Here is a 12282-nt window from a genome sequence, read left to right as displayed (position 1 = left end):
ACCTGCAGGCCATAGTACGAGTCTAAGACCTTAGCTATTAGGACAGAGTAAGAGTTAAGACCTTAACCAGTAGGCCAGAGTAAGAGGTAAGACCTTAACCTGTAGGCCAGAGTACGAGTCTAAGACCTTAGCTATTAGGCCAGAGTAAGAGTTAAGACCTTAACCAGTAAGCCAGAGAAAGAGTTAAGACCTTAACCAGTAGGCCAGAGTAAGAGTTAAGACCTTAACCTATAGGCCATAGTATGAGTCTAAGACCTTAGCTATTAGGACAGAGTAAGAGTTAAGACCTTAATCTGTAGGCCAGAGTACGGGTCTAAGACCTTAGCTATTAGGCCAGAGTAAGAGTTAAGACCTTAGCTATTAGGCCAGAGTAAGAGTTAAGACCTTAACCATTAGGCCAGAGTAAGAGTTAAGACCTTAACCTGTAGGCCAGAGTACGAGTCTAAGACCTTAGCTATTAGGCCAGAGTAAGAGTTAAGACCTTAACCACTAGGCCAGAGTAAGAGTTAAGACCTTAACCATTAGGCCAGAGTACGAGTCTAAGACCTTAGCTATTAGGCAAGAGTAAGAGTTAAGACCTTAGCTATTAGGCCAGAGGAAGAGTTAGGACCTTAACCATTAAGCCAGAGTATGAGTCTAAGACCTTAGCTATTAGGCCAGAGTAAGAGTTAAGACCTTAACCATTAGTCCTTAGCTATTAGGCCAGAGTAAGAGTTAAGACCTTAACCTGTAGGCCAGAGTACGAGTCTAAGACCTTAGCTATTAAGCCAGAGTAATAGTTAAGACCTTAACCAGTAGGCCAGAGTAAGAGTTAAGACATTAACCATTAGGCCAGAGTACGAGTCTAAGACCTTAGCTATTAAGCCAGAGTAAGAGTTAAGACCTTAGCTATTAGGCCAGAGTATGAATTAAGACCTTAACCAGTAGGCCAGAGTAAGAGTTAAGACCTTAACCATTAGGCCAGAGTACGAGTCTAAGACCTTAGCTATTAGGCCAGAGTAAGAGTTAAGACCTTAACCAGTAGGCCAGAGTAAGAGTTAAGACCTTAACCAGTAGGCCAGAGTACGAGTCTAAGACCTTAGCTATTAGGCCAGAGTAAGAGTTAAGACCTTAACCATTAGGGGAGAGTACGAGTCTAAGACCTTAGCTATTAGGCCAGAGTAAGAGTTAAGACCTTAACCAGTAGGCCAGAGTAAGAGTTAAGACCTTAACCATTAGGCCAGAGTACGAGTCTAAGACCTTAGCTATTAGGCCAGAGTAAGAGTTAAGACCTTAACTATTAGGCTAGAGTAAGAGTTAAGACCTTAACCAGTAGGCCAGAGTAAGAGTTAAGACCTTAATCATTAGACCTTAGCTATTAGGCCAGAGTAAGAGTTAAGACCTTAGCTATTAGGCCAGAGTAAGAGTGAAGACCTTAGCTATTAGGCCAGAGTAAGAGTTAAGACCTTAACCAGTAGGCCAGAGTACTAGTCTAAGACCTTAGCTATTAGGCCAGAGTAAGAGTTAAGACCTTAACCAGTAGTCCAGAGTAAGAGTTAAGACCTTAACCAGTAGGCCAGAGTAAGAGTTAAGACCATAGCTATTAGGCCAGAGTAAGAGTTAAGACCCTAGCTATTTTTTCAGAGTAAGAGTTAAGACCTTAACCAGTAGGCCAGAGAAAGATTTAAGACCTTAACCAGTAGGCCAGAGTAAGAGTCTAAGACCTTAGCTATTAGGCCAGAGAAAGAGTTAAGACCTTAACCTGTAGGCCATAGTACGAGCCTAAGACCTTAGCTATTAGGACAGAGTAAGAGTTAAGACCTTAACCAGTAGGCCAGAGTAAGAGGTAAGACCTTAACCTGTAGGCCAGAGTACGAGTCTAAGACCTTAGCTGTTAGGCCAGAGTAAGAGTTAAGACCTTAACCAGTAGGCCAGAGTATGAGTTAAGACCTTAACCAGAATGCCAGAGTACGAGTCTAAGACCTTATCTATTAGGCCAGAGTAAGAGTTAAGACCTTAACCAGTAGGCCAGAGTAAGAGTTAAGACCTTAACCTGTAGGCCATAGTACGAGTCTAAGACCTTAACTATTAGGCCAGAGTAAGAGTTAAGACCTTAGCTATTAGGCCAGAGTAAGAGTTAAGACCTTAACCAGTAGGCCAGAGTAAGAGGTAAGACCTTAACCTGTAGGCCAGAGTACGAGTCTAAGACCTTAGCTATTAGGCCAGAGTAAGAGTTAAGACCTTAACCAGTAGGCCAGAGTATAAGTTAAGACCTTAACCATTAGGCCAGAGTACGAGTCTAAGACCTTAGCTATTAGGCCAGAGTAAGAGTTAAGACCTTAACCAGTAGGCCAGAGTAAGAGCTAAGACCTTAACCATTAGGCCAGAGTACGAGTCTAAGACCTTAGCTATTAGGCCAGAGTAAGAGTTAAGACCTTAGCTTTTATGCCAGAGTAACAGTTAAGACCTTAACCTATAGGCCATAGTACGAGTCTAAGACCTTAGCTATTAGGCCAGAGTAAGAGTTAAGACCTTAACCAGTAAGCCAGAGAAAGAGTTAAGACCTTAACCAGTAGGCCAGAGTAAGAGTTAAGACCTTAACCTATAGGCCATAGTATGAGTCTAAGACCTTAGCTATTAGGCCAGAGTAAGAGTTAAGACCTTAGCTATTAGGCCAGAGTAAGAGTTAAGACCTTAACCAGTAGGCCAGAGTAAGAGTTAAGACCTTAACCTATAGGCCATAGTATGAGTCTAAGACCTTAGCTATTAGGCCAGAGTAAGAGTTAAGACCTTAGCTATTAGGCCAGAGTAAGAGTTAAGACCTTAACCAGTAGGCCAGAGTAAGAGTTAAGACCTTAACCAGTAGGCCAGAGTAAGAGCTAAGACCTTAACCATTAGGCCAGAGTACGAGTCTAAGACCTTAGCTATTAGGCCAGAGTAAGAGTTAAGACCTTAGCTTTTATGCCAGAGTAATAGTTAAGACCTTAACCTATAGGCCATAGTACGAGTCTAAGACCTTAGCTATTAGGCCAGAGTAAGAGTTAAGACCTTAACCAGTAAGCCAGAAAAAGAGTTAAGACCTTAACCAGTAGGCCAGAGTAAGAGTTAAGACCTTAACCTATAGGCCATAGTATGAGTCTAAGACCTTAGCTATTAGGCCAGAGTAAGAGTTAAGACCTTAGCTATTAGGCCAGAGTAAGAGTTAAGACCTTAACCAGTAGGCCAGAGTAAGAGTTAAGACCTTAACCACTAGGCCAGAGTAAGACTTAAGACCTTAACCATTAGGCCAGAGTACGAGTTAAGACCTTAACCAGTAGGCCAGAGTAAGAGTTAAGACCTTAACCAGTAGGCCAGAGTAAGAGTTAAGACCATAGCTATCAGGCCAGAGTAAGAGTTAAGACCCTAGCTATTAGGCCAGAGTAAGAGTTAAGACCTTAATCTGTAGGCCAGAGTACGGCTCTAAGACCTTAGCTAAGGGCCAGAGTAAGAGTTAAGACCTTAGCTATTAGGCCAGAGTAAGAGTTAAGACCTTAACCATTAGGCCAGAGTAAGAGTTAAGACCTTAACCAGTAGGCCAGAGTAAGAGTTAAGACCTTAGCTATTAGGCCAGAGTAAGAGTTAAGACCCTAACCATTAGGCCAGAGTACGAGTCCAAGACCTTAGATATTAGGCAACAGTAAGAGTTAAGACCTTAACCTGCAGGCCATAGTACGAGTCTAAGACCTTAGCTATTAGGACAGAGTAAGAGTTAAGACCTTAACCAGTAGGCCAGAGTAAGAGGTAAGACCTTAACCTGTAGGCCAGAGTACGAGTCTAAGACCTTAGCTATTAGGCCAGAGTAAGAGTTAAGACCTTAACCAGTAAGCCAGAGAAAGAGTTAAGACCTTAACCAGTAGGCCAGAGTAAGAGTTAAGACCTTAACCTATAGGCCATAGTATGAGTCTAAGACCTTAGCTATTAGGCCAGAGTAAGAGTCTAAGACCTTAGCTATTAGGCCAGAGTAAGAGTTAAGACCTTAACCAGTAGGCCAGAGTAAGAGTTAAGACCTTAACCTGTAGGCCATAGTACGAGTCTAAGACCTTAACTATTAGGCCAGAGTAAGAGTTAAGACCTTAGCTATTAGGCCAGAGTAAGAGTTAAGACCTTAACCAGTAGGCCAGAGTACGAGTCTAAGACCTTAGCTATTAGGCCAGAGTAAGAGTTAAGACCTTAACCAGTAGGCCAGAGTATGAGTTAAGACCTTAACCATTAGGCCAGAGTACGAGTCTAAGACCTTAGCTATTAGGCCAGAGTAAGAGTTAAGACCTTAACCACTAGGCCAGAGTAAGAGCTAAGACCTTAACCATTAGGCCAGAGTACGAGTCTAAGACCTTAGCTATTAGGCCAGAGTAAGAGTTAAGACCTTAGCTTTTATGCCAGAGTAAGAGTTAAGACCTTAACCTATAGGCCATAGTACGAGTCTAAGACCTTAGCTATTAGGCCAGAGTAAGAGTTAAGACCTTAACCAGTAAGCCAGAGAAAGAGTTAAGACCTTAACCAGTAGGCCAGAGTAAGAGTTAAGACCTTAACCTATAGGCCATAGTATGAGTCTAAGACCTTAGCTATTAGGCCAGAGTAAGAGTTAAGACCTTAGCTATTAGGCCAGAGTAAGAGTTAAGACCTTAACCAGTAGGCCAGAGTAAGAGTTAAGACCTTAACCTATAGGCCATAGTATGAGTCTAAGACCTTAGCTATTAGGCCAGAGTAAGAGTTAAGACCTTAACCAGTAGGCCAGAGTAAGAGTTAAGACCATGGCTATCAGGCCAGAGTAAGAGTTAAGACCCTAGCTATTAGGCCAGAGTAAGAGTTAAGACCTTAATCTGTAGGCCAGAGTACGGCTCTAAGACCTTAGCTAAGGGCCAGAGTAAGAGTTAAGGCCTTAGCTATTAGGCCAGAGTAAGAGTTAAGACCTTAACCATTAGGCCAGAGTAAGAGTTAAGACCTTAACCAGTAGGCCAGAGTAAGAGTTAAGACCTTAGCTATTAGGCCAGAGTAAGAGTTAAGACCCTAACCATTAGGCCAGAGTATGAGTCCAAGACCTTAGATATTTGGCAACAGTAAGAGTTAAGACCTTAACCTGCAGGCCATAGTACGAGTCTAAGACCTTAGCTATTAGGACAGAGTAAGAGTTAAGACCTTAACCAGTAGGCCAGAGTAAGAGGTAAGACCTTAACCTGTAGGCCAGAGTACGAGTCTAAGACCTTAGCTATTAGGCCAGAGTAAGAGTTAAGACCTTAACCAGTAAGCCAGAGAAAGAGTTAAGACCTTAACCAGTAGGCCAGAGTAAGAGTTAAGACCTTAACCTATAGGCCATAGTATGAGTCTAAGACCTTAGCTATTAGGCCAGAGTAAGAGTCTAAGACCTTAGCTATTAGGCCAGAGTAAGAGTTAAGACCTTAACCAGTAGGCCAGAGTAAGAGTTAAGACCTTAGCTATTAGGCCAGAGTAAGAGTTAAGACCCTAACCATTAGGCCAGAGTACGAGTCCAAGACCTTAGATATTAGGCAACAGTAAGAGTTAAGACCTTAACCTGCAGGCCATAGTACGAGTCTAAGACCTTAGCTATTAGGACAGAGTAAGAGTTAAGACCTTAACCAGTAGGCCAGAGTAAGAGGTAAGACCTTAACCTGTAGGCCAGAGTACGAGTCTAAGACCTTAGCTATTAGGCCAGAGTAAGAGTTAAGACCTTAACCAGTAAGCCAGAGAAAGAGTTAAGACCTTAACCAGTAGGCCAGAGTAAGAGTTAAGACCTTAACCTATAGGCCATAGTATGAGTCTAAGACCTTAGCTATTAGGCCAGAGTAAGAGTTAAGACCTTAATCTGTAGGCCAGAGTACGGGTCTAAGACCTTAGCTATTAGGCCAGAGTAAGAGTTAAGACCTTAGCTATTAGGCCAGAGTAAGAGTTAAGACCCTAACCATTAGGCCAGAGTACTAGTCTAAGACCTTAGCTATTAGGCCAGAGTAAGAGTTAAGACCTTAACCAGTAGTCCAGAGTAAGAGTTAAGACCTTAACCAGTAGGCCAGAGTAAGAGTTAAGACCATAGCTATTAGGCCAGAGTAAGAGTTAAGACCCTAGCTATTTTTTCAGAGTAAGAGTTAAGACCTTAACCAGTAGGCCAGAGAAAGATTTAAGACCTTAACCAGTAGGCCAGAGTAAGAGTCTAAGACCTTAGCTATTAGGCCAGAGAAAGAGTTAAGACCTTAACCTGTAGGCCATAGTACGAGCCTAAGACCTTAGCTATTAGGACAGAGTAAGAGTTAAGACCTTAACCAGTAGGCCAGAGTAAGAGGTAAGAGCTTAACCTGTAGGCCAGAGTACGAGTCTAAGACCTTAGCTGTTAGGCCAGAGTAGGAGTTAAGACCTTACCCAGTAGGCCAGAGTATGAGTTAAGACCTTAACCAGAATGCCAGAGTACGAGTCTAAGACCTTAGCTATTAGGCCAGAGTAAGAGTTAAGACCTTAACCAGTAGGCCAGAGTAAGAGTTAAGACCTTAACCTGTAGGCCATAGTACGAGTCTAAGACCTTAACTATTAGGCCAGAGTAAGAGTTAAGACCTTAGCTATTAGGCCAGAGTAAGAGTTAAGACCTTAACCAGTAGGCCAGAGTAAGAGGTAAGACCTTAACCTGTAGGCCAGAGTACGAGTCTAAGACCTTAGCTATTAGGCCAGAGTAAGAGTTAAGACCTTAACCAGTAGGCCAGAGTATAAGTTAAGACCTTAACCATTAGGCCAGAGTACGAGTCTAAGACCTTAGCTATTAGGCCAGAGTAACAGTTAAGACCTTAACCAGTAGGCCAGAGTAAGAGTTAAGACCTTAACCTATAGGCCATAGTACGAGTCTAAGACCTTAGCTATTAGGCCAGAGTAAGAGTTAAGACCTTAACCAGTAAGCCAGAGAAAGAGTTAAGACCTTAACCAGTAGGCCAGAGTAAGAGTTAAGACCTTAACCTATAGGCCATAGTATGAGTCTAAGACCTTAGCTATTAGGCCAGAGTAAGAGTTAAGACCTTAGCTATTAGGCCAGAGTAAGAGTTAAGACCTTAACCAGTAGGCCAGAGTAAGAGTTAAGACCTTAACCTATAGGCCATAGTATGAGTCTAAGACCTTAGCTATTAGGCCAGAGTAAGAGTTAAGACCTTAGCTATTAGGCCAGAGTAAGAGTTAAGACCTTAACCAGTAGGCCAGAGTAAGAGTTAAGACCTTAACCAGTAGGCCAGAGTAAGAGCTAAGACCTTAACCATTAGGCCAGAGTACGAGTCTAAGACCTTAGCTATTAGGCCAGAGTAAGAGTTAAGACCTTAGCTTTTATGCCAGAGTAATAGTTAAGACCTTAACCTATAGGCCATAGTACGAGTCTAAGACCTTAGCTATTAGGCCAGAGTAAGAGTTAAGACCTTAACCAGTAAGCCAGAAAAAGAGTTAAGACCTTAACCAGTAGGCCAGAGTAAGAGTTAAGACCTTAACCTATAGGCCATAGTATGAGTCTAAGACCTTAGCTATTAGGCCAGAGTAAGAGTTAAGACCTTAGCTATTAGGCCAGAGTAAGAGTTAAGACCTTAACCAGTAGGCCAGAGTAAGAGTTAAGACCTTAACCACTAGGCCAGAGTAAGACTTAAGACCTTAACCATTAGGCCAGAGTACGAGTCTAAGACCTTAGCTATTAGGCCAGAGTAAGAGTTAAGACCTTAACCAGTAGGCCAGAGTAAGAGTTAAGACCTTAACCAGTAGGCCAGAGTAAGAGTTAAGACCATAGCTATCAGGCCAGAGTAAGAGTTAAGACCCTAGCTATTAGGCCAGAGTAAGAGTTAAGACCTTAATCTGTAGGCCAGAGTACGGCTCTAAGACCTTAGCTAAGGGCCAGAGTAAGAGTTAAGACCTTAGCTATTAGGCCAGAGTAAGAGTTAAGACCTTAACCATTAGGCCAGAGTAAGAGTTAAGACCTTAACCAGTAGGCCAGAGTAAGAGTTAAGACCTTAGCTATTAGGCCAGAGTAAGAGTTAAGACCCTAACCATTAGGCCAGAGTACGAGTCCAAGACCTTAGATATTAGGCAACAGTAAGAGTTAAGACCTTAACCTGCAGGCCATAGTACGAGTCTAAGACCTTAGCTATTAGGACAGAGTAAGAGTTAAGACCTTAACCAGTAGGCCAGAGTAAGAGGTAAGACCTTAACCTGTAGGCCAGAGTACGAGTCTAAGACCTTAGCTATTAGGCCAGAGTAAGAGTTAAGACCTTAACCAGTAAGCCAGAGAAAGAGTTAAGACCTTAACCAGTAGGCCAGAGTAAGAGTTAAGACCTTAACCTATAGGCCATAGTATGAGTCTAAGACCTTAGCTATTAGGACAGAGTAAGAGTTAAGACCTTAATCTGTAGGCCAGAGTACGGGTCTAAGACCTTAGCTATTAGGCCAGAGTAAGAGTTAAGACCTTAGCTATTAGGCCAGAGTAAGAGTTAAGACCTTAACCATTAGGCCAGAGTAAGAGTTAAGACCTTAACCTGTAGGCCAGAGTACGAGTCTAAGACCTTAGCTATTAGGCCAGAGTAAGAGTTAAGACCTTAACCACTAGGCCAGAGTAAGAGTTAAGACCTTAACCATTAGGCCAGAGTACGAGTCTAAGACCTTAGCTATTAGGCAAGAGTAAGAGTTAAGACCTTAGCTATTAGGCCAGAGGAAGAGTTAGGACCTTAACCATTAAGCCAGAGTATGAGTCTAAGACCTTAGCTATTAGGCCAGAGTAAGAGTTAAGACCTTAACCATTAGTCCTTAGCTATTAGGCCAGAGTAAGAGTTAAGACCTTAACCTGTAGGCCAGAGTACGAGTCTAAGACCTTAGCTATTAAGCCAGAGTAATAGTTAAGACCTTAACCAGTAGGCCAGAGTAAGAGTTAAGACATTAACCATTAGGCCAGAGTACGAGTCTAAGACCTTAGCTATTAAGCCAGAGTAAGAGTTAAGACCTTAGCTATTAGGCCAGAGTATGAATTAAGACCTTAACCAGTAGGCCAGAGTAAGAGTTAAGACCTTAACCATTAGGCCAGAGTACGAGTCTAAGACCTTAGCTATTAGGCCAGAGTAAGAGTTAAGACCTTAACCAGTAGGCCAGAGTAAGAGTTAAGACCTTAACCAGTAGGCCAGAGTACGAGTCTAAGACCTTAGCTATTAGGCCAGAGTAAGAGTTAAGACCTTAACCATTAGGGGAGAGTACGAGTCTAAGACCTTAGCTATTAGGCCAGAGTAAGAGTTAAGACCTTAACCAGTAGGCCAGAGTAAGAGTTAAGACCTTAACCATTAGGCCAGAGTACGAGTCTAAGACCTTAGCTATTAGGCCAGAGTAAGAGTTAAGACCTTAACTATTAGGCTAGAGTAAGAGTTAAGACCTTAACCAGTAGGCCAGAGTAAGAGTTAAGACCTTAATCATTAGACCTTAGCTATTAGGCCAGAGTAAGAGTTAAGACCTTAGCTATTAGGCCAGAGTAAGAGTGAAGACCTTAGCTATTAGGCCAGAGTAAGAGTTAAGACCTTAACCAGTAGGCCAGAGTACTAGTCTAAGACCTTAGCTATTAGGCCAGAGTAAGAGTTAAGACCTTAACCAGTAGTCCAGAGTAAGAGTTAAGACCTTAACCAGTAGGCCAGAGTAAGAGTTAAGACCATAGCTATTAGGCCAGAGTAAGAGTTAAGACCCTAGCTATTTTTTCAGAGTAAGAGTTAAGACCTTAACCAGTAGGCCAGAGAAAGATTTAAGACCTTAACCAGTAGGCCAGAGTAAGAGTCTAAGACCTTAGCTATTAGGCCAGAGAAAGAGTTAAGACCTTAACCTGTAGGCCATAGTACGAGCCTAAGACCTTAGCTATTAGGACAGAGTAAGAGTTAAGACCTTAACCAGTAGGCCAGAGTAAGAGGTAAGACCTTAACCTGTAGGCCAGAGTACGAGTCTAAGACCTTAGCTGTTAGGCCAGAGTAAGAGTTAAGACCTTAACCAGTAGGCCAGAGTATGAGTTAAGACCTTAACCAGAATGCCAGAGTACGAGTCTAAGACCTTATCTATTAGGCCAGAGTAAGAGTTAAGACCTTAACCAGTAGGCCAGAGTAAGAGTTAAGACCTTAACCTGTAGGCCATAGTACGAGTCTAAGACCTTAACTATTAGGCCAGAGTAAGAGTTAAGACCTTAGCTATTAGGCCAGAGTAAGAGTTAAGACCTTAACCAGTAGGCCAGAGTAAGAGGTAAGACCTTAACCTGTAGGCCAGAGTACGAGTCTAAGACCTTAGCTATTAGGCCAGAGTAAGAGTTAAGACCTTAACCAGTAGGCCAGAGTATAAGTTAAGACCTTAACCATTAGGCCAGAGTACGAGTCTAAGACCTTAGCTATTAGGCCAGAGTAAGAGTTAAGACCTTAACCAGTAGGCCAGAGTAAGAGCTAAGACCTTAACCATTAGGCCAGAGTACGAGTCTAAGACCTTAGCTATTAGGCCAGAGTAAGAGTTAAGACCTTAGCTTTTATGCCAGAGTAACAGTTAAGACCTTAACCTATAGGCCATAGTACGAGTCTAAGACCTTAGCTATTAGGCCAGAGTAAGAGTTAAGACCTTAACCAGTAAGCCAGAGAAAGAGTTAAGACCTTAACCAGTAGGCCAGAGTAAGAGTTAAGACCTTAACCTATAGGCCATAGTATGAGTCTAAGACCTTAGCTATTAGGCCAGAGTAAGAGTTAAGACCTTAGCTATTAGGCCAGAGTAAGAGTTAAGACCTTAACCAGTAGGCCAGAGTAAGAGTTAAGACCTTAACCTATAGGCCATAGTATGAGTCTAAGACCTTAGCTATTAGGCCAGAGTAAGAGTTAAGACCTTAGCTATTAGGCCAGAGTAAGAGTTAAGACCTTAACCAGTAGGCCAGAGTAAGAGTTAAGACCTTAACCAGTAGGCCAGAGTAAGAGCTAAGACCTTAACCATTAGGCCAGAGTACGAGTCTAAGACCTTAGCTATTAGGCCAGAGTAAGAGTTAAGACCTTAGCTTTTATGCCAGAGTAATAGTTAAGACCTTAACCTATAGGCCATAGTACGAGTCTAAGACCTTAGCTATTAGGCCAGAGTAAGAGTTAAGACCTTAACCAGTAAGCCAGAAAAAGAGTTAAGACCTTAACCAGTAGGCCAGAGTAAGAGTTAAGACCTTAACCTATAGGCCATAGTATGAGTCTAAGACCTTAGCTATTAGGCCAGAGTAAGAGTTAAGACCTTAGCTATTAGGCCAGAGTAAGAGTTAAGACCTTAACCAGTAGGCCAGAGTAAGAGTTAAGACCTTAACCACTAGGCCAGAGTAAGACTTAAGACCTTAACCATTAGGCCAGAGTACGAGTTAAGACCTTAACCAGTAGGCCAGAGTAAGAGTTAAGACCTTAACCAGTAGGCCAGAGTAAGAGTTAAGACCATAGCTATCAGGCCAGAGTAAGAGTTAAGACCCTAGCTATTAGGCCAGAGTAAGAGTTAAGACCTTAATCTGTAGGCCAGAGTACGGCTCTAAGACCTTAGCTAAGGGCCAGAGTAAGAGTTAAGACCTTAGCTATTAGGCCAGAGTAAGAGTTAAGACCTTAACCATTAGGCCAGAGTAAGAGTTAAGACCTTAACCAGTAGGCCAGAGTAAGAGTTAAGACCTTAGCTATTAGGCCAGAGTAAGAGTTAAGACCCTAACCATTAGGCCAGAGTACGAGTCCAAGACCTTAGATATTAGGCAACAGTAAGAGTTAAGACCTTAACCTGCAGGCCATAGTACGAGTCTAAGACCTTAGCTATTAGGACAGAGTAAGAGTTAAGACCTTAACCAGTAGGCCAGAGTAAGAGGTAAGACCTTAACCTGTAGGCCAGAGTACGAGTCTAAGACCTTAGCTATTAGGCCAGAGTAAGAGTTAAGACCTTAACCAGTAAGCCAGAGAAAGAGTTAAGACCTTAACCAGTAGGCCAGAGTAAGAGTTAAGACCTTAACCTATAGGCCATAGTATGAGTCTAAGACCTTAGCTATTAGGCCAGAGTAAGAGTCTAAGACCTTAGCTATTAGGCCAGAGTAAGAGTTAAGACCTTAACCAGTAGGCCAGAGTAAGAGTTAAGACCTTAACCTGTAGGCCATAGTACGAGTCTAAGACCTTAACTATTAGGCCAGAGTAAGAGTTAAGACCTTAGCTATTAGGCCAGAGTAAGAGTTAAGACCTTAACCAGTAGGCCAGAGTACGAGTCTAAGACCTTAGCTATTAGGCCAGAGTAAGAGTTAAGACC

This window comes from Triturus cristatus, chromosome 4_1 (assembly GCF_964204655.1).
Source record: "Triturus cristatus chromosome 4_1, aTriCri1.1, whole genome shotgun sequence".
In the NCBI taxonomy this organism is placed as follows: domain Eukaryota; kingdom Metazoa; phylum Chordata; class Amphibia; order Caudata; family Salamandridae; genus Triturus; species Triturus cristatus.
The sequence above is the reverse complement of the archived record's forward strand: the minus strand, read 5'-3'. Positions refer to the sequence as shown.